The sequence below is a fragment of the Nelusetta ayraudi genome, unplaced genomic scaffold, assembly GCF_046127955.1.
Source record: "Nelusetta ayraudi isolate G7.1 ecotype Tasmania unplaced genomic scaffold, CSIRO-AGI_Nayr_v1 ptg000045l, whole genome shotgun sequence".
Lineage (NCBI taxonomy): Eukaryota > Metazoa > Chordata > Actinopteri > Tetraodontiformes > Monacanthidae > Nelusetta > Nelusetta ayraudi.
Window position 1 is genome coordinate 3,660,281 of NW_027466095.1, and position 23,037 is coordinate 3,683,317.

The following is a 23,037-nucleotide window of genomic DNA, read 5'->3' on the forward strand; positions in this document are numbered from 1 at the left end:
TTTTTTTTTTTTTTTTACACCTAACGGCCACTAGGGGACCTTGGATTTTTGGGTGGGCTCGGGAAAGAGTGAGACAGGCAGTTCGCGCGAACAGGCTCGCAGCCGCGGCTTATAGTCCAGTGCGGTTTGTATATGTACACATTTGTTCCCCCCACCTTTATAGTCAGGAAATTACGGTAGATGGCGGCGCTATTGCAGGAGTTTTAGCAGGAAATTCACCTTGTTAGAAGAACAAAGGGCAGCACTGAGGTCCTGTGCTGTGTCTCAATTCAGGTTATGCACCCTTGAGACCGAGTGTCCTCCGTCTGAAGGAAGCGTTCTTCGAGTTCCCAGCCTAGAAGGACTGACAAAACCCCGCCTCCCCAGTAACCACACGGGACGGTCTAGCCTTCGGCGTATTTCCTCGTTTCGTCACCGCCGTTCCCTCCGGCTGGCCAACCCCGGAAGTGACGTTTTTATAGTATCAAGCTAACCATTGGTTCGCCATCTAACGATGCCGTTGGATGATCAAATAAATAAAATCCTACGTTAAAAACTGGATACTTTATGTGAAACCTCAATATTTAGATTTATATGTCGTGCCTTAACCAGTACATGCCGCTAATTTCAGCTGACTTCCCAGGATCCCACGATGCTTTGCAGCAGCACGCAAAGCATCATGGGATACACAAGTACTCGAAGGATAGTAGCGGTGCATCCTTGGAATCGCCTAAAACGAGTGCGTATTTCCGAGTGCGCGTTTTGAGCGTCCTAAGCACCCTCGGGAATTGGGACGAGCCTTCACGCAGTGCTATGACGCAACTTCCTTTCAAAATGCGTACTTCAAGGACGCAGAACCTGAATTGAGACACAGCACTGGAGTCTGTGTAGAAAATATGTTTTCACTTTGCTCCTGTGTTGTTGATTCGGCTGTAGTTTTGACAAAATTACCGCAGAGCGTTGCAGCAGCAGCAACGGTTAGCCACGCAGTTCATCCAGTCGCCTTCCAACATTTCACCTCCCTCCTTTTTTTTTTTCAAACACTTATTTACGGCTCTTTACCAGATGGATATCTGAGATAAATCAAGCGGTAAAGGAAAATGAAAAAAAGACATTCCATCAGTTGCTCCAGGTTCCAGGCGGGAAAGAAGACAATGCAGCCAGTATAATCCTAAACTTCTTCAAACTATGAGACCCTGCACAGAATTACTCTATTCATACAATGAAGTTGAGCCAAAATGATTACCGTCATTTCCGGACTATAAAGCGCACCTGAATATAAGCCGCAGCAGCTCAATTTAGGGGGAAAAACAAATGTGTACATATACAAGTCGCACTGGACTACAAACCGCAGGTGTTTCGTCAGGAAACGGGTCCGCGGAACGGATCGGTTCGGCCGGCGACTCTGGACTCCCACCGCGGATCCTGTTTTGATTGACTTGTTCTGCGTTCACCCTTTTCTTTTGATATAGAAAAGGATCAGTATTTCTCTATTTCCTTCTTTGACAGTTAGATCGACTGCCTTTAACTTAAAAGCTGCATCATATGCAATTCTTGGTTTGTTTTCCATAACAAGGGTTTGTGCATGAAAACTTCCTTTGCGCAAACTGTCTTGCTCTCGTTCTGTATTTGGTTCCACTTTTGCTTTCGTTGTTCGCGCGAACTGCCTGTCTCACTCTTTCCTGAGCCCACCCAAAAATCCATAAATTGAGAAGGTCCCCTAGTGGCCGTTGGCTGTAAAAAACCATAGATTAGCAGCACCGTTGTATAAACCGCAGGGTTCAAAGCATGGGAAAAAAGTAGCGGCTTATAGTCCAGAAATTACGGTAATCGATCTATTTACTGATTAAAAAAACAAAACAATTTACTGATTCATTTCTCTGATTCAAAACTTTGTTTCCTTTGTTTCGCTGATGCTAAACATTGCTTCTGCTGTTGTGTTTTAACGGGTACATTTGTTGTGAGTGGAATGATGCCAGGATACATATTTTATTGGTCTTTTTTTTTACTTTTTGTTGTTATACTTTTTGTGAACGCCTCAGTCAAAGTTAAAGGGTGTTCACTTGAGGCCGATGGATGACGTCGCTGGTTTGTTGCTGGTATTTAAACTGTTGTTTAAAAGCTTTGTCTGCATTTAATGAAACCTAATACTTATGGTGTCATCCACAACTAGGCAGCCTGCCTTTTCTGTGGATTCCCCTCCCTCTCTTGTGTGTGTGCGTGTGTGTGTGTGTGTGCGTGTTTTCCCTCTCTCTCTTTTCCCAGGTGCGGCTCTTAGGTGCAGGCAGCTGTAGATCGTCACACACTTGATGCTGTCCTCATCAACCCTCTGCTTTAAAAGCCCGGTTCTCCAGCCGCTTCCTGCCAGATAGTTGCAGTTTTTCCTTCTCTGGATTTTTACCATTGTCTTTTCCTCCCAGGAAAACGCTCATGCACTGCATGTTGCCTCGCTGGACCCGCTCCTGCTGCCAGGCTCCACTCAGCCACCATAGACCTGCTTTTTGCTTCTCTCCTGGCTTCAGTCCAGCGCTCCACTGCCCTACTTCATCTACTGACAGCAACTAAATAAACGATCAAAAGTCTGCTGCCACTTTGAGTCTGTGCCTTTGTTCAACCCTTCCCCCACCTGAACGGTCACATATGGAACACATCACACCAAGTGAGATGTTGCAGCTAATCACTCAACCAATAATCAATCATCAATGTGGTGACACTATTTTATTTATTTATTTTTTAAAGTTTCCTGCTTTGGATTTCACAAAAGTCACTTTCCTGCCTTTTATAACTGTCAAACTGTCATGAACAGCTGAAATAACACGGAAATTAAATCAACCCTTTAATGTTGTCACAAATGCCATAGATACAGCGGTTGGCTCTGCCCCTTGTTTTGTTTTTTTTCACTAAATTCCATAAACGGAGGGCTGAATACGCTTGAAAATTCTGTGTCAAGTTTCTCTCCTCCTTTTCATGCTCCAACAAGCCCTCTGGTCAGTGCGTCACAGTGTTCTTGACTCTTAACGGACTGCTGATCAGTTTCTCCCTCCAGTGACTTGCTGTGGTTGTCAGGATGATTGTTTTGTTCAGTGAGCTGCCCGTCTCAATTGTTCGTCCTCACGTCCACGTCGACTGTTTTTGTGTCAATCTGCAAAGTTCTTTGACTCTGCTCAAACTAAACAAACTAAAAGATGGAATGCCCATAAAACCTACAATTGAAGATGTTTTTCTTGCTCCAGATCCTGATTTGACTTCCTGTTCAGTGACGCAGATCAAAATTGTGATACCAACATTTAGAGTAGAAGAGCAACATTCTGGAAAACATTATATTGACCTGAGGGCCAACAATTTGTCAATTCAAGTCGTCCTTTGGATAAAAATGCATCACGTTTTCGTTGCAATGAGTGACTGCTAATCAATATGTCTGTCAATCAATTCATCTACATCTTCCAAAATGACATCCTGCGTCCAAAACACTGTTGAACATCGTTGTTCCTGTCAGGTCAGCTGGTCGCTCTCTGCTTGATGACACATTCTGTCGCAGCCGAGCAGGTGGAGCAGCTTCAAGTCATCTGCAATCAACTCAGCTGCTATTAAAGGGAGCTGAGAGACGCATCAGTGCCCGAATGTTGTAGAATCTCAACTGACAATCGCGCCTGCTGCTCCAGGGAATACCAGCGCCGACTAACCAGACCAGACCAGACTTTCTGCCTGTTTCCAACTTGCAAACTTGCAGGCAAAGTTTAAGCAGCAGCAGCAGCAGCAGCGCGTGCGCACGTGTGTGTGTGTGTGTCTGACAAGCCCAAGTTTACATACCAGCAAAGCGAGGGCATTTGGCATACAAGACCATTTTCAGTGGTCTCATAATATTAAAAATGCTATAATAATTATTGATTCATGACCATTAGAAACCACATTAATACATCTATGATGTCAATATATTCATACCTATCCATCCATTCTGGTATTTTCATCCAATAACTCTCACAACAGGTTTTATGAGCATAACATTTTTTGTAAATCCTATCAAGGAAACCGAAATGTATGTTTGTTTAAATAAAGACAAAGACATCTCGAAATGGATGTACATCAATTCGACAAAAGGTAAGAATTTTCTGACGAAACATAACGAATAAGTTAATAAATTAATAATTAATATATTTTCAAAATAAATAAACTTTGATGTGTACTTAACGTAGTTCTTGAAACATATAATCCCTTACAGGACGAGGTGTTTTTGCTACCGCTCCTATTCTCAAAGGTTCATTCATTCTGGCCTACATAGGAGTTTTATCCAAGTACAACAGGAATGGTTGTACTAAGGTCAACGAATATACTTACATATTCAAGTACAACAACACCCAGTATTCGTAGGTATTGTTTGAGAGCATTTTTGAATATTTTCTTTTTGAGCAATATTTTGACAGTGATTGTTTAAATTCTGTTCAGCATTGACGCCTCCTTTGATGATGGAACCCTGGGAAGGTTGGTCAATGATGACCCAAATCCAAATTGTAAAATGAAGATGATTACAGTGGATCAAGCACCACATTGCCTCTTTGCTACCACGGACGTAAAATGTGGTGATGAAATGACTTATGACAATGGCGGGGGTAATTTGCCATGGCGTCTCAGCGATGGACAAGAACTTTCCAAGGTAAACTTTGTGTGGATAATAATAATAATAATAATAATAATAATAATAATAATAATAATAATAATAATAATAAACTTTTATAAAGTTTAAAAATAAAAAAATAAAAAACTCCCCTGTGGGAAGAAACCTAGGGCAGAACCAGACTCCAGAGGGCCATCATCTGCCTATGAGTTCTTGGGGTGAAATACAATAATAGAGGAGAGACAGAGAAAGAGAGAAAGGAGCAGAGTGAGCCAGGGTGGCAGACGGGACAGAGTGAAAACAATCATGTTCATAGCCAGAGAGAAGAGTGGCACCGAGATAGTGTAGCCTGTTATAATGCCCTTCTCCAGGCGTTGCCAGGCAGATGTTAGTGATCCTGATGTTACCCTCAGCTGGAAGTTGTTATAATAGTCCAGGATGAGGTTGGTGATGGTCACTGGCACATGATGTCTTGTCAGTGCTGTTTCAACGAGTTTGTGGGGAATGGATCCATAGGCGTTTGTAAGGTCCAGCCAGAGTGTTGACAAATCCCCTCTGCTCTCCCTTGTGTCTCAGATCAGCTGCGACACCACACCCGTGTGCTCTAGGCATCCTGGAACACCGGGGACCTCTTCCCCCCCCTTCTGTACTGAGGTGTCTATGTAGCCATTCTTCAAGAGGAAGTATGTAAGCCGTTGGGACACTATCTTGAAGAAGATCTTCCCTTCGACACATAGCAGCGGGATGATGCGGAACTGCTCGATGTTACTTGCCTCCTCTTCAGCCCCAATTCCACTGGCCAAAAAACGTGGTGTTGTCCCGCTACTAATCGGCATTTGGTGGCAATCTGCTCACTGAGCCGCGCTGTTCCGCGACAAAACGGGTCAAACAACCCGGCAAGCGACCCGGGTCAAAATCGGCTCCGATTAGCTCCGCACCGATCGGCTTGCGATGGAATTGGGAAACCCGGGACAACACCACCTTTTTTACCTGTCGCATGGGATGTCTTTGAGCGTAACGTGCGCTAAATCATAATATCGCGCCAGTTGCGGTGTATATCAAGCACTGATGCAAAGGTTTTCAATCACGTTCCATCAGCGCTGGATAATTGTTCATTGTCCTCTGGCTGTTTCGCCCGCTGCTCGGGCACTAAACGGACCAGACGCCGAAACAATCGCTGCACGGCGGGAAGCGGCCGCAGAGGTGCGCGCCGCTTCAAGTCTGGCGGCAACGACGTCATCGTTCCACTACAGCCAAAAGTGGCCAACAACTAAGAACACTGGCCACCGCCGGGCTCTTGAATTCTGTAGCACTTCATCATGCAATCTCAGCGCGATGACGTCAGCAGACAAGCAGCGGTGAAAGCGGAGGGGGTGCAGCTTGCCGGCGGGGGTGACACCCCGCTGGGTTTGGTGCGTGGAGACGGAACTCAATGCCAATTGCTTCCGCGACGTCCCGCGTCCAAAAACATGGTGACATCCCGCTAATTTTAGTGGAACAGAGGCTTTCTTTTGGTATCCAGACTCCCTCTGCAGACCTCCACTGAGTGGCGACCCTTCCCCTGCGCCAGATCACCTTCATGATCTTCCAGAGTCGCACAAGGAGTTTGGGGCACTGCTTGTAGATTCTGTATGGGACTCCACTGGGGCCTGGGGAGGAGCTTGATCTTGCAGCCATCACTGCTTCTTTGACCTGTTTCAGGGTGGGCTCTGCGATGTTGAACTGTTAGATTTATCAGCAAAATCTAGTGTGAAAAATATGAATAAAGATGTATCATGTGTAAAGACAATAGATCATTTTTATTTGTGCTACAAGGAATTGTTTTAGATTCATTGAACCTTCTCCTCTTTTGTCATTCGTTGTGTTCAGACTGCAAGACTCATCATGTTGACCAGGAACAGATGGAAGCGCTTGACAAATGTTTAGTATCATGGACCTTTTTCTTCTCTGAAATGGTGGGGGCTGAAATGTAAAGGTTAGTTTCAAATTGTTGTAATTATTGTTCCTAAATTCTGTTTAAAATCTAGTTTCAAAATACCTCAAACACTTACTTTGTCTTTAAGCAGCTTCCTGCCAACATGCATGGTATGTGAGATACAGTTTTTTTTTTTTTATCACGGTTCTGGACCCTATGTAAAAACAAAATATCTGCTTATGAGCCAAAATGCCAAAAAAGGCAAACATTTTTTCCCCATTTACCAATGGAATGTTAATTGCATTACAATTTAATACGATGATGACATGGGATCAAATTCAAGCAGTTTGTTTTACAATACAAAAATCTCAAAGCTGTTAAGTCACAAATTTCTCAAGGATAATGGATTTTCTTGTCAACATAAATTTGACCCAATCTAAAACAGTGCATAACAATTAAAACTTGTTATACTTGTTTTTGACAGTTTGCATGTTTCCTGCTACAACCAGAGAGTAAAAAAGCAAAAGCCTTTGGTAAGTGCTGTCGTTCTGTACAGTTGATATCACATACAATCTCAGTGTTTGCATATATAAAACTGGTATTAGAGATATGTGGCATACATTGTGTATGGATATTTACCCAAACTCCAAAGTATTATTAGAATTATTTTCTAATATTTTTTGGATCTTTGTGGGAGTTTTTGCAAATTAATATTTTGTTTGTGCTGTCTTTTTTCCTTTTTTTTTTTTTTTCCTTTAGTGTGAAACTGATTCTAGTCAAGAGGAAACAAACAATTGTGACTCAGACTATGTTCCAGCCTCAGAAAGTGATACAGATTGCGATGAACCATTTATCATGACCAAGCCAACAAATTCAGCCATTGAACATCTCGGAGACACCTCAATGCTTTCAGAAGAAACTGTTGGTGAAGTGACTGCTGAGGATACATCGCCAGATGATTCTTTGATGGATGTGGATAATAGCATTGACCCCAGTTACATCAATTTACATTCCAAAGACAACGCCAGCAGTACAAAATTGCTACTTTCATCAGACATGAAACAGGGCCAAAATGTGTGCTTTATTTGTAACACTCCTCATTATAAAATCGCTAGGCACTTCAAAATCCACATTAAGGAAGATGATATCGCAAAGGCTCTCAGCCTTCCCGTAAGATCACTTCGGAGACGGATGGTGCTCGGAAATCTCAGAAACAGAGGAAATTTCATCCACAATCAACAAGTTATTTCCAAAGGATCTGGAACACTAAAAGTCAGGTGACGTACTAAATCTTAAAGCACAAATTACGAATATTGCATTCATTGCAAAGCCATGTATTCTCAAAGAGATCTCTGGAGACACATGAGGATTTGTAAAACGAAGCCCAAGAATGAAGATGCTGAAGGCAAACCAAAAGTTTTGGGAGTAGCTTCAGCCCTGAAGTTTGCCTCTGACCACAATGTCGATCATGACCTACTGAAGATGTTGAGCCGAATGCATGACGATGGAATAGCAAGCGTTGTGCGGAATCACTTTACAGGAAACATGGCCATGACACTACTAAGCATGAATATGTTCGGCAAAAAATTTGTCAGATTGGAAGATTTTTACTGGCCTTTCGCAAAACCTCTGTTTCTTAATTTAGAAGATGCTGTGAAACCAAGCAACTTCTTAAAAGTAATTGAAGCAGTAAAAAAAAACCTGGCTGGATATAACCGAGAGAAAAATAGCTACAAAGTACCAAGCCTTACATTAAAAATTGGACACTCGCTTGTAAAAATGAATGAGATTATTCATTGCCATGCTCTAATAACCGATGATGATGCCCAAGTTAAATCTTCAGAAGCATTTGAAAAGCTTCATCGCAGGAAATGGTCAGAATACATCTCACACTCTGCATTAAGCACCATTAGTGAGTTAAAGTACAACAAGCCAACCAAACTACCTCTCACTGAAGATGTTGCAAAACTCCACAGGCATCTCGATAAGAATGCAGAAGCAGCAGCGAAGGCACATGAGGAAGTTGCCACAGTGCAGAACTACTCCAGTCTTTCAAAGGCAGTTTTGACAAAAATAGTCCTCTTTAATAGACGAGTTGGAGAAGTCTCTAAAATGAAATGAAAGAACTTTGTGGAAAGAGATTGCACGAAAACTATTTTGAACGGATGGAACGACAAGGAAAGCAGGGCAGAAAAGTTGCTGTGTTGCTGACACCTGAAATGAGTTCTGCACTCAGTTTGATGGCCAGGAAAATAAGATAATGTGGTGTGCCAGAAGAAAATGATTTTTTTGTTTGCTGTACCGTATTGTAACTAATTACAGAGGAGACAAGTGCCTCAAAACATTTGCTGAAGAATGTGGGGCACAGAAGCCAAGTTATTTGAAGCCTACTCAGTTGCGCAAGGACATTGCAACCACCTCGCAAATATTAAATGTAAAAACGAATGAACTTGATCAACTTGCTGATTTTTTTTAGGGCATGACATATCTGTCCATTGTCATTTCTACCGGCTGTCTGAGCCTACTATTCAAAGTGCTCAAATTTCCAAGCTACTTCTTGCCCTAGAAAAAGGTAAGCTGCATGAGCTGCAAGGAAAGAATCTGGACAATATTGGAAGTAAGTCAGTGTGCGGTACCGTCCTCACCTATTGTGAGTTGCATGTTGGTTGTTGGATGCTACGTTATTCTTCATTTACAGCAATTTATTTGCAAATGAATTGGATGAATGAAGTACAAAAATGATCCTAAAATGTCCAGTTATCACAGGCGACAATGAAGAAAGATGAGGATGAAGACGACGATGAAAGCGACAGCAGTGAAGATGAGCAATCCACTGATGGGAAAACACTAGAGGCAGTGGCTTGCAGTGAAGATGATGGTATGTATTTCCTAACACATAATATTTAATAAAAATTAATTTTTTTATTCAAACTTCTGTTTCTATTCATTTACAGAAGTGGTGCCAGGACCGAGTAGATCCAGAGAAATGGCTGACTTCACTGTGGAAGGCATGGGTGAGCTATTGTCCAACACCAACATCACAACTTGAGAAAATAGTTGTTCCTCTACGTCAGGGACCACCAACTTTCTTGGCACTGCGCACAGTGTAAAGACACTTATCAAGTTAATGAGTTGTCATTAATTGTCAACAATAACTTGACAACAGGCCCTGCGAATGAACTGGCGACTTGTCCAGGGTGTCACCCTGCCTTCGCCCTAAGACAGCTTGGATAGGCTCCAGCAGACCCCCGTGACCCTGAATAGGAATAAGCGGGTATAGAAGATGAATGAATGAATGAATGAATGAACTTGACAACACAGAATAACACAGTTCAACAAGTTGTGCAATTTTCCAAACAGGCCTGCAGGCTACTCATGTGGTCCTTGGGGACTACCTGGTGCACCCTGCTCTACGGCCTTCACATTTCAATGATGACTCATTTAGCCTAGATACTTTTTATTGATAGCAAGATATTGTACATGTGTATATACTGTACTGGCCTTCAGATCAGCATAGGTGCCGTTTAAAGTCATCAGGTTGTTCCCTGAATACTATATCAGGCCTGATGTTCCTGCTACATTCTAACACTCGTATGCCTTCTGAACAGCGTACCATGTGGACATCCTAGCAAGGTAAAATGTTCAATTTGAATTTTTTGCCTATGTCTCCATGGTTTTTCTCTAGTTACTCCAGCTTCCTCCCACAGACACAGTGGCACATTTGGCTAATTGTGAGTGTGGATGGTTGTTTGTCTCTCTGTGTTAATTTACTGGTGACTTGACCATGACTAACCCCACCTTCACTCTAAGAAAGTCTCCACGCCCCACAAGCGCGGATTCAGGATAAGTGGTGATTGATGGATGGATGAATAGATGTATTTTCATATTATGGAACCAAAATGACACAAATTGCACCGAGAATACACAATAAAGAAAGTACATATTAACCTATCATTCATTCATTCATTCATCTTCTATACCTGCTTATTCCTATTCAGGGTCACGGGGGTCTTCTGGAGCCTATCCCGGCTGTCATAGGGCGAAGGCAGGGTGAGACCCTGGACAAGTCGCCAGTTCATCGCAGGGCCACATGGAGACAAACAACCATTCACACTCACATGCACACCTACGGACAATTTAGAATGTTCAATTGACCTCACATGCATGTTTTTGGAGTGTGGGAGGAAGCCAGAGAACCCGGAGAGAACCCACGCAGACACAGGGAGAACATGCAAACTTCACACAGAAAGGTCCCAGGACCGGGCCCCAGAATCGACCCCACGATCTTCTTGCTGTGAGGGGGCAGCGCTAACCACTGCGCCACCGTGTCGCCACATATTAACCTATGAAATATTATTAATTCAATATTCTTACCTTTTGATTATGCTTGTTTATCACATAAGGTGTTGGTATCTGCAATGATTTCTAATAATAATGATGATGATGATAATAATAGATACTTTAAGATTATCCCAATAGGGATAAAGTATAAAACACATCAAACAAAACATAAAAAACATCACATAAAAGCATAAAACAAGTCAAATATATAAATTTGTGTGTGTGTGTGTGTGTGTGTGTGTGCGTGCGTGAGTGCGCGTGTGTGCGTGCACACCAGGGACACTGTTGGAATTTGATAAAAATCACACATTGTGTTTTCACTCCGATTCACTGCTGAGACGAGACGGCGGCACTTAAACTGGATTGTCGGGACGTGTTTATATACTGGAGTCGTCTACACCTCTGTCTGACCTCCTGCTCGACCTTCACCGATCACCAGAAGGCTTTTAACAGGGTTTTTAAAACAAACCTAACCTCTATCACAACGGGCATCTGTTGCTCAGCAACACCCCCTACTGTTGACACTGAGGTGGGTCCTGGTCCATTATCCCAGGTGTTTTCCCTGCTCATCAGGACCAGATGACTGTTGACCCAGAACTCGATCCGCTGTCGGGCAGAGACGGAGCTACAACGGCCACAGATGACGTTAGATGCTGTAATGGGAACCAACCTTGAGAAACTGGTTCTGACTGGTTCCCTGCAGCATTCACTCTACTTACTGCGAAGAGCAAACGGCTGGCAGGTGAACTGATAGGCCAATAGTGCTGCGAGGGTGCAAATGAAAATATTTTAGGAGGAGAAAAAAGGGTTAAAGGTCAGAGCTCCGGGCCAGTGAAAACCCTCCAAAGTGTAAAGGAGGGTTTCAATAAGATTTAATTTGGAGGAGGAAGAAGAGTCCCCTTCGTTTTACCATTACACCATTTACTCATCTCAAACACTGAGCACTCACAACAATGCCCTCTGTTTGAGGGACCGCTGTCTCTTCCTTGACTTTCGTGACCTCCGTCTTCCTTGGATTTATTGAGCACTGTCTTGTCTCATGAGCTCTTCCCTATTACCTGCAGACACCTGTTAATGATTTACAGTGCTGCAGCGCAGTATGCGCTGAAGGACTGCTGTGATATAGGAGTACTATTACTTTAAAGTGGTTGATTAATGTATATTTCTTATGAATTGTAACCCCAACAGATACCAGAGAGCTGAAATAAAGCAGGGATGGATTTCTCCGGTAATGAAACCATCATCCACATGCAATTGAACACAGCGATCAGAGTGTGCAGGTTTTTTCTTTTTTTGCTCTTTCTGAAGAGCTCGTCAGGATAGACTTGCCTGAACAAACACGGTAATTTGACGTCTAAATTACCTGAAATTTATACCGTCTGTGTGCTAACTGGACTGTGTAAACAAACCATTTAAAGTGTCACACGGGTAGGATTTTCGGATTTATTGAGAAGTTTGGGTTCTGCTTTGCCTCGTTAGAATTCCCCCCCAATACAAGATATCAGATGTTTTACGTACTACATAGCAGAACTTAACCAGCAACCATGGCCTGTCTGATTGGACGGAGAGAAGATTCATCCGCTGACCCTCCTTTTTACGTCCTCCTGCTCTGACAAGTGGCTTCCGATTGGTCTGAGGTCGACCCAGTTTGGACTTTCCTCTCTTTTTTGCCACCCATTGGTGGATGAATGTGTGGATGCATGCATGGGTGAATGAGAGGCCATTGTAAAGTGCTTTGGGGTACCGGGTGCTGGAGAGTGCTATATGAGTGTAGACTTCTTCTTCTTCTTCTTCTTGATAAAAAATGTTTGTCATCTCAATTGAACAGAGTAGCTTTGCTGAAGGTTAAATAGTTGTTTTTTTTTCGACATAAAATACACAAAAAAACAAAAAGACACGGGAAACAATAATAATCCAGAATTCCACTGTCATTGAAAACAGCACATGAAAGATAGACCCAGTTCTTGCACAGTGTTTACATGAAAACCTGGGATCCCCCTGCTGGACCGCAGAAGGTGGATGTTGTGCATGCGAGCCGTGCAAGATCACTCCACACTGCTGCGGCCTCAACCTCAGCCTGCGCGTCTGTCTGACAGCTTCTGCCACCTCACTCTCCATCCTCCCGCTCGGCCCTTGGTGTAGGGACGAGGGAGGGCAGGTGGGCGGAGCTCTGTGACCCTCCGGCAGCGGAAGCAGAACAATGGCAACTAGACTCGGCGTGACATCGCGAGGCAGACAGGAACCGGCACAAAGACAGGAACCCAACATTCTGTAGAGGAGCTGCAACTGGGGGGATGAGAGGAGGAGGAGGAGGAGGAGGAGGAGGCCATTAAAGTTGATCTCTTGGAATATTGTTTGATTGTTTAATTGTTTGCTGTTATTAGCCAGCGTTCCCAGCAGGAGCAGCTCGGAGCGCCACAGAGTCTTGGAGACAGTGACACACACACACACACACACACACACACACACACACACACATTGACTTGTATACCTTGCACTTCAGAAGCTTCTCCTCAGTCAGTTGGCTAACCTCAGTTCGCGTTAGCCATGATGCTAACTAAGGTTTAGTTTGTCCTTGTCGTTTCTCATTAAATAACTATTGTGTTGTTTTCCTGTGGTCAGTCAGCTGCAATGGATGGAGACAAACTCAGTCACTGGGATTCATCCTATGTCTGCAGCAGCTCTTCATGGCAAAAAAAAAACAACAAAACATCTCACAACTTGTTCTTCTTTGTTTTGTTTTTTTAAGTGTTAAGAGAATTTAAAGCTTTTCAGGAAACGTGCACTGAAACACAAATTTCTTCAATTCATGTCACCTCTGTCATGTCACAAAGGCAACAGACAACTCTCCCAGGTATTGGCTCGACCTTGTTGTTGTCCAAAGGTCCAACAAAGCATCAGTTGTCAAAGGAGGCTGCAAACACGGGGCTAAGCATACTGGGAAACTCGATAGAAGTACATTTTTTAATAGTCTATCAGAATCTGGTGCTGAGAAATAAAGATGTGAAAATCATTAGCTATGTTTACATGCACACATTTCTCCAATCCCATCTAAACTTTGGGTGATCAGAAATTCCAAATCCATGTTTACATGGACACTAAATAAAATGATCCGAATGTGACGTGCGTGTGCATGCACCAAGCGTTTAATCTGAATGAATCATTTGGGCATGCGCAGAGTTGTCTAATTTTCCGGGAAATAGTAGTAGAAGAAGAAGAAGAAGCTGTACTTCTGCCTGCGTTATAAATAAACGCAGCGCTGTCCGCACTTGTGTGTGTGTGTGTGTGTGTGTGTGTGTGTGTGGATACAGCAGCCTCTGCAGCCCATTTGGCAGAAATAATGACTGACTGGGTGGAGGAGTGTCTGAGGAATAAATATATAATATAAAATATTCTGGGTTCACCTGAAAAAAACAGATTGTATCTGATTCCTGTAAGAAAACATTTTTAGCACTATACAAAAATATTTTGATTACCCATTGGCAGAGACACACATTTGTAAATGTAAATGTAACTTTATTTATATAGCCCCTTACAACATCCTTTCGGTGAACCAAAGAGCTTTACAGATGTAAATGCATTACAGATGATAAATAAAATGCATAAATAAAAACAATTGAAAAAAAATATGTAAGAACAGAACAGTAAAAATAAATGACATAGAGCAAAGATGAAAAGGATAAAAAAGTAATATATACAAAATGTCAAAGTGCTACTGGGTATAAAAAGCCTCCCTAAATAAATAAGTCTTCAAACTAGACTTGAAGGCCCAGGTCAGCAATAAGGCTGGGCCTGGGTGCACCCAGCGCTCCTGTTTTGACCTGGGCACTTCCAACAACAGTTGGTTGGTTGACCTCAGAGCTCTAACTGTGATCATGAACAGTCAAAAGCTCAGATAAATAAGACGGGGTGAGGCCATTCAGAGCTTCAAGATCAAACTCAGACTGGGAGCCAATGAAGAGAGTTAAGAACAGGAGTCATGTGCTCTTGTCTGGTAGTGTTGGTTAAAAGACGGGCAGCAGCATTTTGCAAAAGTTGAACACGACTAAGGGAGGATTGGGAGACACCAACATAAAGTGCATTAAAGTAGTCCAGTCTAGAGATGATTTGTGTAAAAAAAGACATAATTAATCCCACAAATTTCCTGTCAGTCTCCAATTCTGGAAGCTCAAGTTCTTTTACTTTTACGATTGAGATAAAAGAAAACGACAACGGAGATTCATTCCTAACTGCTGGGGGCTAAGAAACTGCATTAGAGTGTTTTTTTATCCAGGCAGTCGCCTCTGCTGTTTGTTCTGCTTAGATCGTGAACATTCCAGGGAGTCGAGGTTCCTTTTTATGTTGCGTCGACGCATCCCGGCTACCAGGGGCCTCTGATGGTGACTCTTCCACCGAGCCTCGAGGAGCCGCTCACAGACTGTCAAATTGAAATCAGTTCATTCTGGATGTTTTTTTTTTTTACCACAACAGCGACACGCCTGTTTTCAATGTGCTGCCGTTGATTCATCGATCGCTTGCGACCTGATTCAAGTTGTGTGCAGATGCGCCGTGGACAAAGGTTCACCTCCTCCTCCGTTCTCTCAGCGATTTGAGGGAGATGGTGTTGAAAAATGAACCTGTGCTGAACTTGTTTGTCTCAGTCCTGCTCAGCAACAAATTATTTTGTGTTAATGTTCTAGATGTTTGCTTTCATGGTCTTCATGTCTTTTTTTTTTCTTCCCCCAGACAGCAAATAGGCCGTGGAGAGGAGATATGTTGTGTTTACAGACACCTGCAATAACAGTAATGCTGAGACACTACTAAGTATGGCCAGTGAGTGGTACTGTAAGTTTGTGAGAGTGCATTGAGACTGCATAGAGCAGGGGTCCCCAAACTACAGCCCACGGGCCACATCCGGCCCGCTGCGTGTCTCTGTCCGGCCCGCGTGAAGGCAGTCATCCCCCCACCCCCGCCACGTAACTTTGCCGACACGTTAGCGTAGCGTGACAGCAATAGCGCGCTCCCGTTCCCCCGCTCAACAAAGACGCGCTATATCCAACGAGCACCCCCCCTCCCGTCAACGAACCGTGGCCTGCTGACATGATGCAGTTCCGTCATGTGGCCCATTGCTAAAAAAGTTTGGAGACCACTGGCATAGAGGAAGCAAGTTAAGGAAGTTCTACCTGCAATGTTAAGCATGCATGTGCCCCGCTGCTGAGAGTTCAGTGAAGTGGTTTGAACTGTTCACCTGGCTCTTCTTTTTTGACTGACTAACACCACAAGATAGTTAGGGCAAATTATTAATATCTGCTAACTAAATTGTAACCAAAAGATTTCTTCACCAATGTGTTTGTAAAGGTGCGCAAGAAAGATGTCGTAAAAAGTTGAAACTAAACTCCTGTATGTTTTTTTTCATAAAAACAGCTCAAGGTCGGGGTACCCATTCCCAATTTTCGAAAAAACTGAAAATGTTCAGTTCAGTTCAGTTCTGTTCAGTTTCAACTAGTTTTTTTTCCCCCATGATTCTGAGTTGATTGCAAGCATTTATTTATCACCAAAACCTTTGGTTGGTGGAAAAATGGCCACGCCCACTTTTAGATGTAAATTTTAAAGTAGCTTCATTTATTTATTTCAATTAGGCTGCTTGAAAAAAAAAAATACAAATCACTTTCACTACATGCTGTGCCTCTACCAATGCCACAGGCTGAGATGCACTTTATGCCATTCTTTTTGCAGCTGCATCATCGGTGCTGCAATCACCATTGCAAAAAACAGCTTGTGAACTGTAGGAGCTCTTCAGGTGCCATGGGGTCCAGCGTTGGAATGCGCTCAGACCAATGAACACCCAATGTCCACCCATAAATCAAGTGTCTATGGGTGGAGACTAGGGTTAGAGTTCGGGTTCTGTGTTGAGCCATTCACAAAATTCAATAAAAACAGCCTCTTGCTCCTCATCTATTTTCGTTTGTCCTCTCTTTCTCTGTCCTCTGTCTTCAGTCTTGGAGTGATGGTCACCACTCTCAAAAATAAGTTTGCAGTGGATAAAACAACACACATTAGGTAGGTATTGGCCAAATGTATAATGGTCCTGACAAAGTTTTGAATATTTTTTTTCTTGTTCCTGCTGAAAAAACATGCGGTGGTGCAGCTAAAAAGAGGAGCTGCACTTCAAAGGACATCACTATTTGGGCTCCGTGCGTCCAACTCGGAGACATTTCGCCCCAACAACATAATGGATGTTGTGAAGTAGTGAGTCCATTGTCCATTGTCAGATTCTCCTAGAATCCCCCTGTGTCACCCGCAGCACATCCCCTCCTCTGGTACTGGGGGGAAAATAAGAAACAGCACAGTCTTCAGATACCTTTTTTATTTTTTTTATTTTTTTCACCAAACGTCCCGGTGGGTGGTGACGCTGCAGATTCAGGAACAACATGGCAACGGCAAGCTTCAGATGTTTTTCTTTTTCTTCGTTTCAAGTGATGCAAAATGATGATTCACCCTCTGGATTGGTGACCTTTGACTAGCTGATAAGAAGCATCACAAACTGTTCAGTAGTTTGATGTGACAGGCTGAACTAAAGACACAATAGCTGCGTTGCATTGCGTTGTGTTGCATGCTGTGTTTTATCTGGAAAGCATCAGATTTTCTGATAATAGAAGTACATTCAGAGTTAAAAAAAACATCTCCTGCTGCAACGTAGCGAGAACCCAAAGGTGCGATAAAGCTCCGACTCGGACCTGCGGGACCGTGGTCGAGCAAGGCCATCGCCATCCTACGGCAGCGGAGCTATGGGCCAAAGGTTCCTACTGCCAGACAACTCAGGATGCAACAGGCTCTTTGCTGTCTGCTGCCATAAGTCCTATGTGAAAAAGGAACTGCAAACTGTTCAGGGAGAAACTTCAGATAAATGCAACTCTTCATACATTCATTCATTCACGTTTATTCTTAAATATATATCATTGATATCAGTGGCAGGCCGTACATTTCATGTCTACCCCATCAGTGACATCATATTTAGTGCACCCTAAGTTAATACATCTCATAATTTCCTCAATGCGACACTACGGTTGGAGAATCCAGAGATAATCACACTTACACATCACATGACCTTCATATAGTTGACTCAGTCGAGTAATACTTATATATGTATATATATACATATATATATACCTCAAACTAGTTTTATGAGGATGATGCTTTTGATATAGTTATCTTGAACAAATGTAATTGTTGATACTGTGTCCGCTGACTATATTTCAATATTGTTGATGATTTGATATTTAAGCTCTCAGATGTGTGAGAAAGCGATTGGTTGGTGTTACACAGCCACTCCCTTTTGAGATGGCCTCCTGTGTTGGCACAAACATTTGCTTGAGAAAGGTCTATGACCCAAACGACGCATTAAAAGAATTTGCAAGTTGGCCAACGTGTGCAGGATTTTTTTCCGTCAGTTTGGACTTTATTGTCCCCCTCCGGGTGACGCGGTGGCGCAGTGGTGCCGCCTCACAGCAAGAAGGTCGTGGGTTTGATTCCGGGGCCTGGACCTGGGACCTTTCTGTGTGGAGTTTGCATGTTCTCCCTGTGTCTGCGTGGGTTCTCTCCAGGTTCTCCGGCTTCCTCCCACACTCCAAAAACATGCATGTGAGGTCAATTGAACGTTCTAAATTGTCCGTAGGTGTGCATGTGAGTGTGAATGGTTGTTTGTCTCGATGTGGCCCTGCGATGAACTGGCAACTTGTCCAGGGTGTCACCCTGCCTTCGCCCTAAGACAGCTGGCAGAGGCTCCAGCAGACCCCCGTGACCCTGAATAGGAATAAGCGGGTATAGAAGATGAATGAATTAATGAATGTCCCCCTCCGACGCACCGGCCATGTCAATAGATGTGCAAGGATTTTTGCCTTTTTTTTTTTATTTACATGAAAGAAATCTTGTAAAAATGTCAAATCCTGTAAAATTCACAAACTACACACAAAACTACTTGAGGTGATCTGTCTCAGTGAACCGTTAGAGTGAAGCACAGAAAACAGCAGCCAACATCGTTCTGATATAGAAGACAGATGTTGGCTTAACCATTGGTGAGGTCTTGATACAAAATCTGTTAATACCAGGTGTGTAAAACAACGACAAAACAGACAGATTGTGCTATCATTTCATTTTGGGCCATTGCAGAAAAAAACACTGGCGTTGTAATCAGTTCAAATCCAGAAAAACACCGGCGAGCCAAAACAAAATAACTATAATAACAGAGTGCCACGCTACCGCTATTATTCTGAGCCGGTCTTTAAACACACACACACACACACACACACACACACACACACACACACACACACACACACACACACACACACACACACCCCTTACCAAAATGTCAAATGGGCGTGTGTGAGTCACGCTTTTTGGATGATTTCAGGTTTGGCTGGTCAGATTAGCAGCAGGAAATCCTTCACAGACGGAAAGCTTTTCCCTTTTGTGTATTACAGATTCAAAAATATAGTTTGGAAAAACAAGGTGGAATGGCGTAGACAATGCCAAGGAACAAATTAGCCGTGGCCTCTGATGGATGACGACCAATTGATCGTGGCGGTGATTGTGTGCGTGTGGCCCCTTTACAAGGAGTGACACACACATCACGGCATGCAGCAGCATTGTAATAAAGGCCTCTAGGGGGGAAAAGCCAGGAGTCTGGTATACTTCAGGGCCTTACACACCAGTTCCTAAAAGCTCTGTGCAACTTCCTAAATATTGTTAACGGCCAACCATGAGGAGAGACGCGGGCCAAAAATCTTTTGCAAAGACAGGAAATTGAATTGAATATGGCAGGAGGCAAGTGTTGGAGTCGAGGTCAATGCAATATTGTTGATCATAGGAAGCTTGTCTCGCTTATCAACACTGAGGAAAAAACAAACAGAGGTGGGTCTTTAGTCGGATATCTCGCTACGGGGGGACGGTGACATGAAGAAGTGGGGGTTTCCCAACGGCTCAGCACAGCCCTGCAGGCTCTCCTGAACGACTAGACATGAGAGAAGTCAATGCTTGGAGGAAAAGCAGCCAGCTCAGGCCTTTGTTCCGTTGTTCCTGTTTATTTTTTTTTCAGGCCAGGTGAAGTCGGGGTGTGGCTGGAGACCCACAACAACCAGCTTTGGTGTCTCGCACCACGCAGATGTAAAGATTCTAAATGTATAATGCAGAAAGACACGCATAAGGATGACATATACAGTATAAATATAAACATAATTCTGTATGTTATTATTATTATTATTGGGCGACACAGTGGTGCAGTGGTTAGCGCTGCCGCCTCACAGCAAGAAGGTTGTGGGTTCGATTCTGGACCTGGGACCTCTGTGTGGAGTTTGCATGTTCTCCCTGTGTCTGCGTGGGTTCTCTCCGGGTTCTCCGGCTTCCTCCCACACTCCAAAAACATGCATGTGAGGTCAATTGAACACTCTAACTTGTCCTTAGGTGTGCATGTGCATGTGAGTGTGAATGGTTGTTTGTCTCTATGTGGCCCTGCGATGAACTGGCGACTTGTCCAGGGTGTCACCCTGCCTTCGCCCTAAGACAGCTGGGATAGGCTCCAGCAGACCCCCGTGACCCTGAATAGGAATAAGCGGGTATAGAAGATGAATGAATGAATGAATTATTATTATTACAAGACTATAATCAGAAAAGCAGTTCAGCTGTGTGTGATACGGATGGGTGAAATGTGAACCACGCACTACCACTGCATTACTGCAGGAACAAGCTGAAGTCTGCACAGTTGAAGGGAGATTCAACACAATGCAAAGAATGTGGCGCTGATCACTAAGTTGTAAGCTGTGGTGTAAAATGAGTAGAGATGAGTTGGTGTAGCAGAGTTGGAATTTCTAAGTTTAAAGTGTGTGTGGGGACTTTATTTATTATTCATTTATTTTGTTGTATATTTGTGAATTTTATCTCAATGTGTTATTTTTATTTTATTACTATTTTTATTTACGTTTGTCTCTCACCTCTTTCTGTACCTGCCGGGTTTCACAGCGAGTCGGTCCCTCACAGTTCAGCGTTGTATGTATGAGGGCAAGTTGTGTTAATGGATGCTGCTGCCATTTCTAACTATTGTCTGTAAGAAACACTATCTGTTAATGTTCCCTTCGGTGTGCACTAATTACATGTAAATACCACTAAGGTTACATGGTTGTTTTATGTTTGGTTTTAATAATTTATTTTTGTTTTTATTGACCAATTGTGCTGTGGCAGGCTGCTATGCGGTTAGCGTAGCAGAGATAACATGTCGCCGACTCGCTGGCCCTTTTTAAATTTTTTTCCCAATGTTGTTATTTTGCCTGTTTGCCACCTCTGTTTAGGGAACAAGAGGCGCAGAGAGACGGGCCAGAAGACTGTTAAAATGTGTTTTATTGTCTTCTGCAGGTATGTTTCCTTGGTTAAATGATATTAATTTTGCTGTTTTGTCTGTCCCCACATATTCACTGGCGCTTTGTCCAGTAGGTGTCACTGTTCACCTGTTCATAATGGTTTGGGACGATGTCCCATATTATGCAAAATGCACTTTAGTGCGGTTTCCTATCAATAACATGCATCCAGCGGCCACTACGATCCCACCTGGTATGAAAAAAGTCTGTCCTCGACCCTCTTCAGCCTTCTCCTTCTTTCCAAAATGTGTGCTTCAAACGGGCAGATTGAACTTCCGTGACTTAGCGACGTCACTAAGACACGGAAGTGCACTGAAACCCGCCTCCTCATGTTTGTGGCACCGCCTCTGGCAAAGGTTTGTCACACCCACAGAAATTCTTAGAAGCTGCGCCATGTTTTTCTGCTCGCAAACGCTCCGGCGAGAACGATGGCGAAACTACGAAGTAATCCACAAAATCTTTGAATTTAATTTTAAATCATAACATTTAGCAAAACATAACCTAATTCCCTTTAGTCGCAATGGACCATAGTCCGCCTTAGAAATTTGGCCTGCATTCTCTCAACCTCCCGCAGGCATCTGCTAACCTACAAGATATTACAAAGTATAAATGCCATTATGTCTCAAAGATGTATGCAATAAACCATAATCAAGACAAACTAGATTTCATTTTTGATATCTTGACTCTACCTGTGGTATCTGAAGGCAGCATACATTTTCCTGCTCCGTGGCCATGGTGTTACAGTTTCCACAGGAGCACCTGTCAAAAGAAAAAAGTTGTAATTTCACTTGAATGAAAGTTGCCAACACAAGCAGAGTTGGATAAGACTTTTGAGAACGTTGAGATGGTGAACAGTGGCGTTTTAAGCAACATGGCACTGCCTCTAATTGTGACCATGACATATTGTGGATACAGACATATTTAAACTTAAGTTATAGTTATAGTTAAGTTATACAAAAAAAAGAAAAAAGAAATACATTCAAAATACCTAGGAAAAAAAGGCCGCTCGTTTTTATGTTAAGACAGCTCTGCTGAAAACGTTGCAAGACTATATATATATATGTATATATATATATATATATATATATATATATATATATATATACGTATATATATATATATATATATACATATATATATATATATATATATATATATATATATATATATATATATATATATATGTACATATATATATATATATATATATATATATATATATATATATATATATATATATACATATTGCCTAGTTACATAATTTGATAGTTAAGTATCCTTTTATTTTTTTTTTAGTTTTAATGAGTAGACTTGAAGAATATACAGAGGAGAGATAAGTATAACGTTACTGCACTGTTTAGAAAAATGCTCATTCACCAGAAGAGCTCGACGAGACAGCGGTGACGAAGCCGTTAGCATGAGCTAACGTTTAAGTAACAGTGTAACAACACACAAAATAAAAACTTTAAAACATAAAGACGCACAGTATTTGTATCTTACCACTCTGAAATGTCCTGCTGCCGTCGCTGAGTCGGTATTTCTGCCGAAGCCTCTCCCTCTGGGTCAGACTCTGGCTCAAACTGGTACGCTTGCACCACACTGCTTCTGCTAGCCATGACCGAGTCGCTTCGCATTAACAACATTAGCACATGGCTGCCGGAGCCGAAGCCACAGCCCCTTCGAGAGAGAAGGGTGTGGCCTAGATGTGGCCAGGTACAGCTCATTAACATAAAAGTGACAGAAGTGCAGAGAGACAGGCTGTTAAAATGTGTTTTATTGTCTTCTGCAGTAAATAAAAGATG

At 42.8% G+C, this 23,037-nt stretch overlaps 1 protein-coding gene and 2 long non-coding RNA genes across 14 annotated transcripts in view; 1 reads left to right on the forward strand and 2 right to left on the reverse strand.

The window, feature by feature from the left end:
• The window catches only part of LOC142894831 (uncharacterized), a 450,316-nt gene that overhangs the window by 379,716 nt on the left and 47,563 nt on the right, over positions 1–23,037 (reverse strand). The window lies entirely within an intron of this gene.
• LOC142894851 (uncharacterized) lies at positions 8,865–9,520 on the forward strand. Its single transcript, XR_012928057.1, has 3 exons — positions 8,865–9,138; positions 9,289–9,384; positions 9,461–9,520. It is a non-coding gene; the product is annotated as an uncharacterized LOC142894851 (long non-coding RNA).
• LOC142894844 (uncharacterized) lies at positions 21,793–22,895 on the reverse strand. The gene is made up of 3 exons (XR_012928050.1): positions 22,736–22,895; positions 21,925–21,994; positions 21,793–21,821 (listed from the first exon to the last, which is right to left on the reverse strand). It is a non-coding gene; the product is annotated as an uncharacterized LOC142894844 (long non-coding RNA).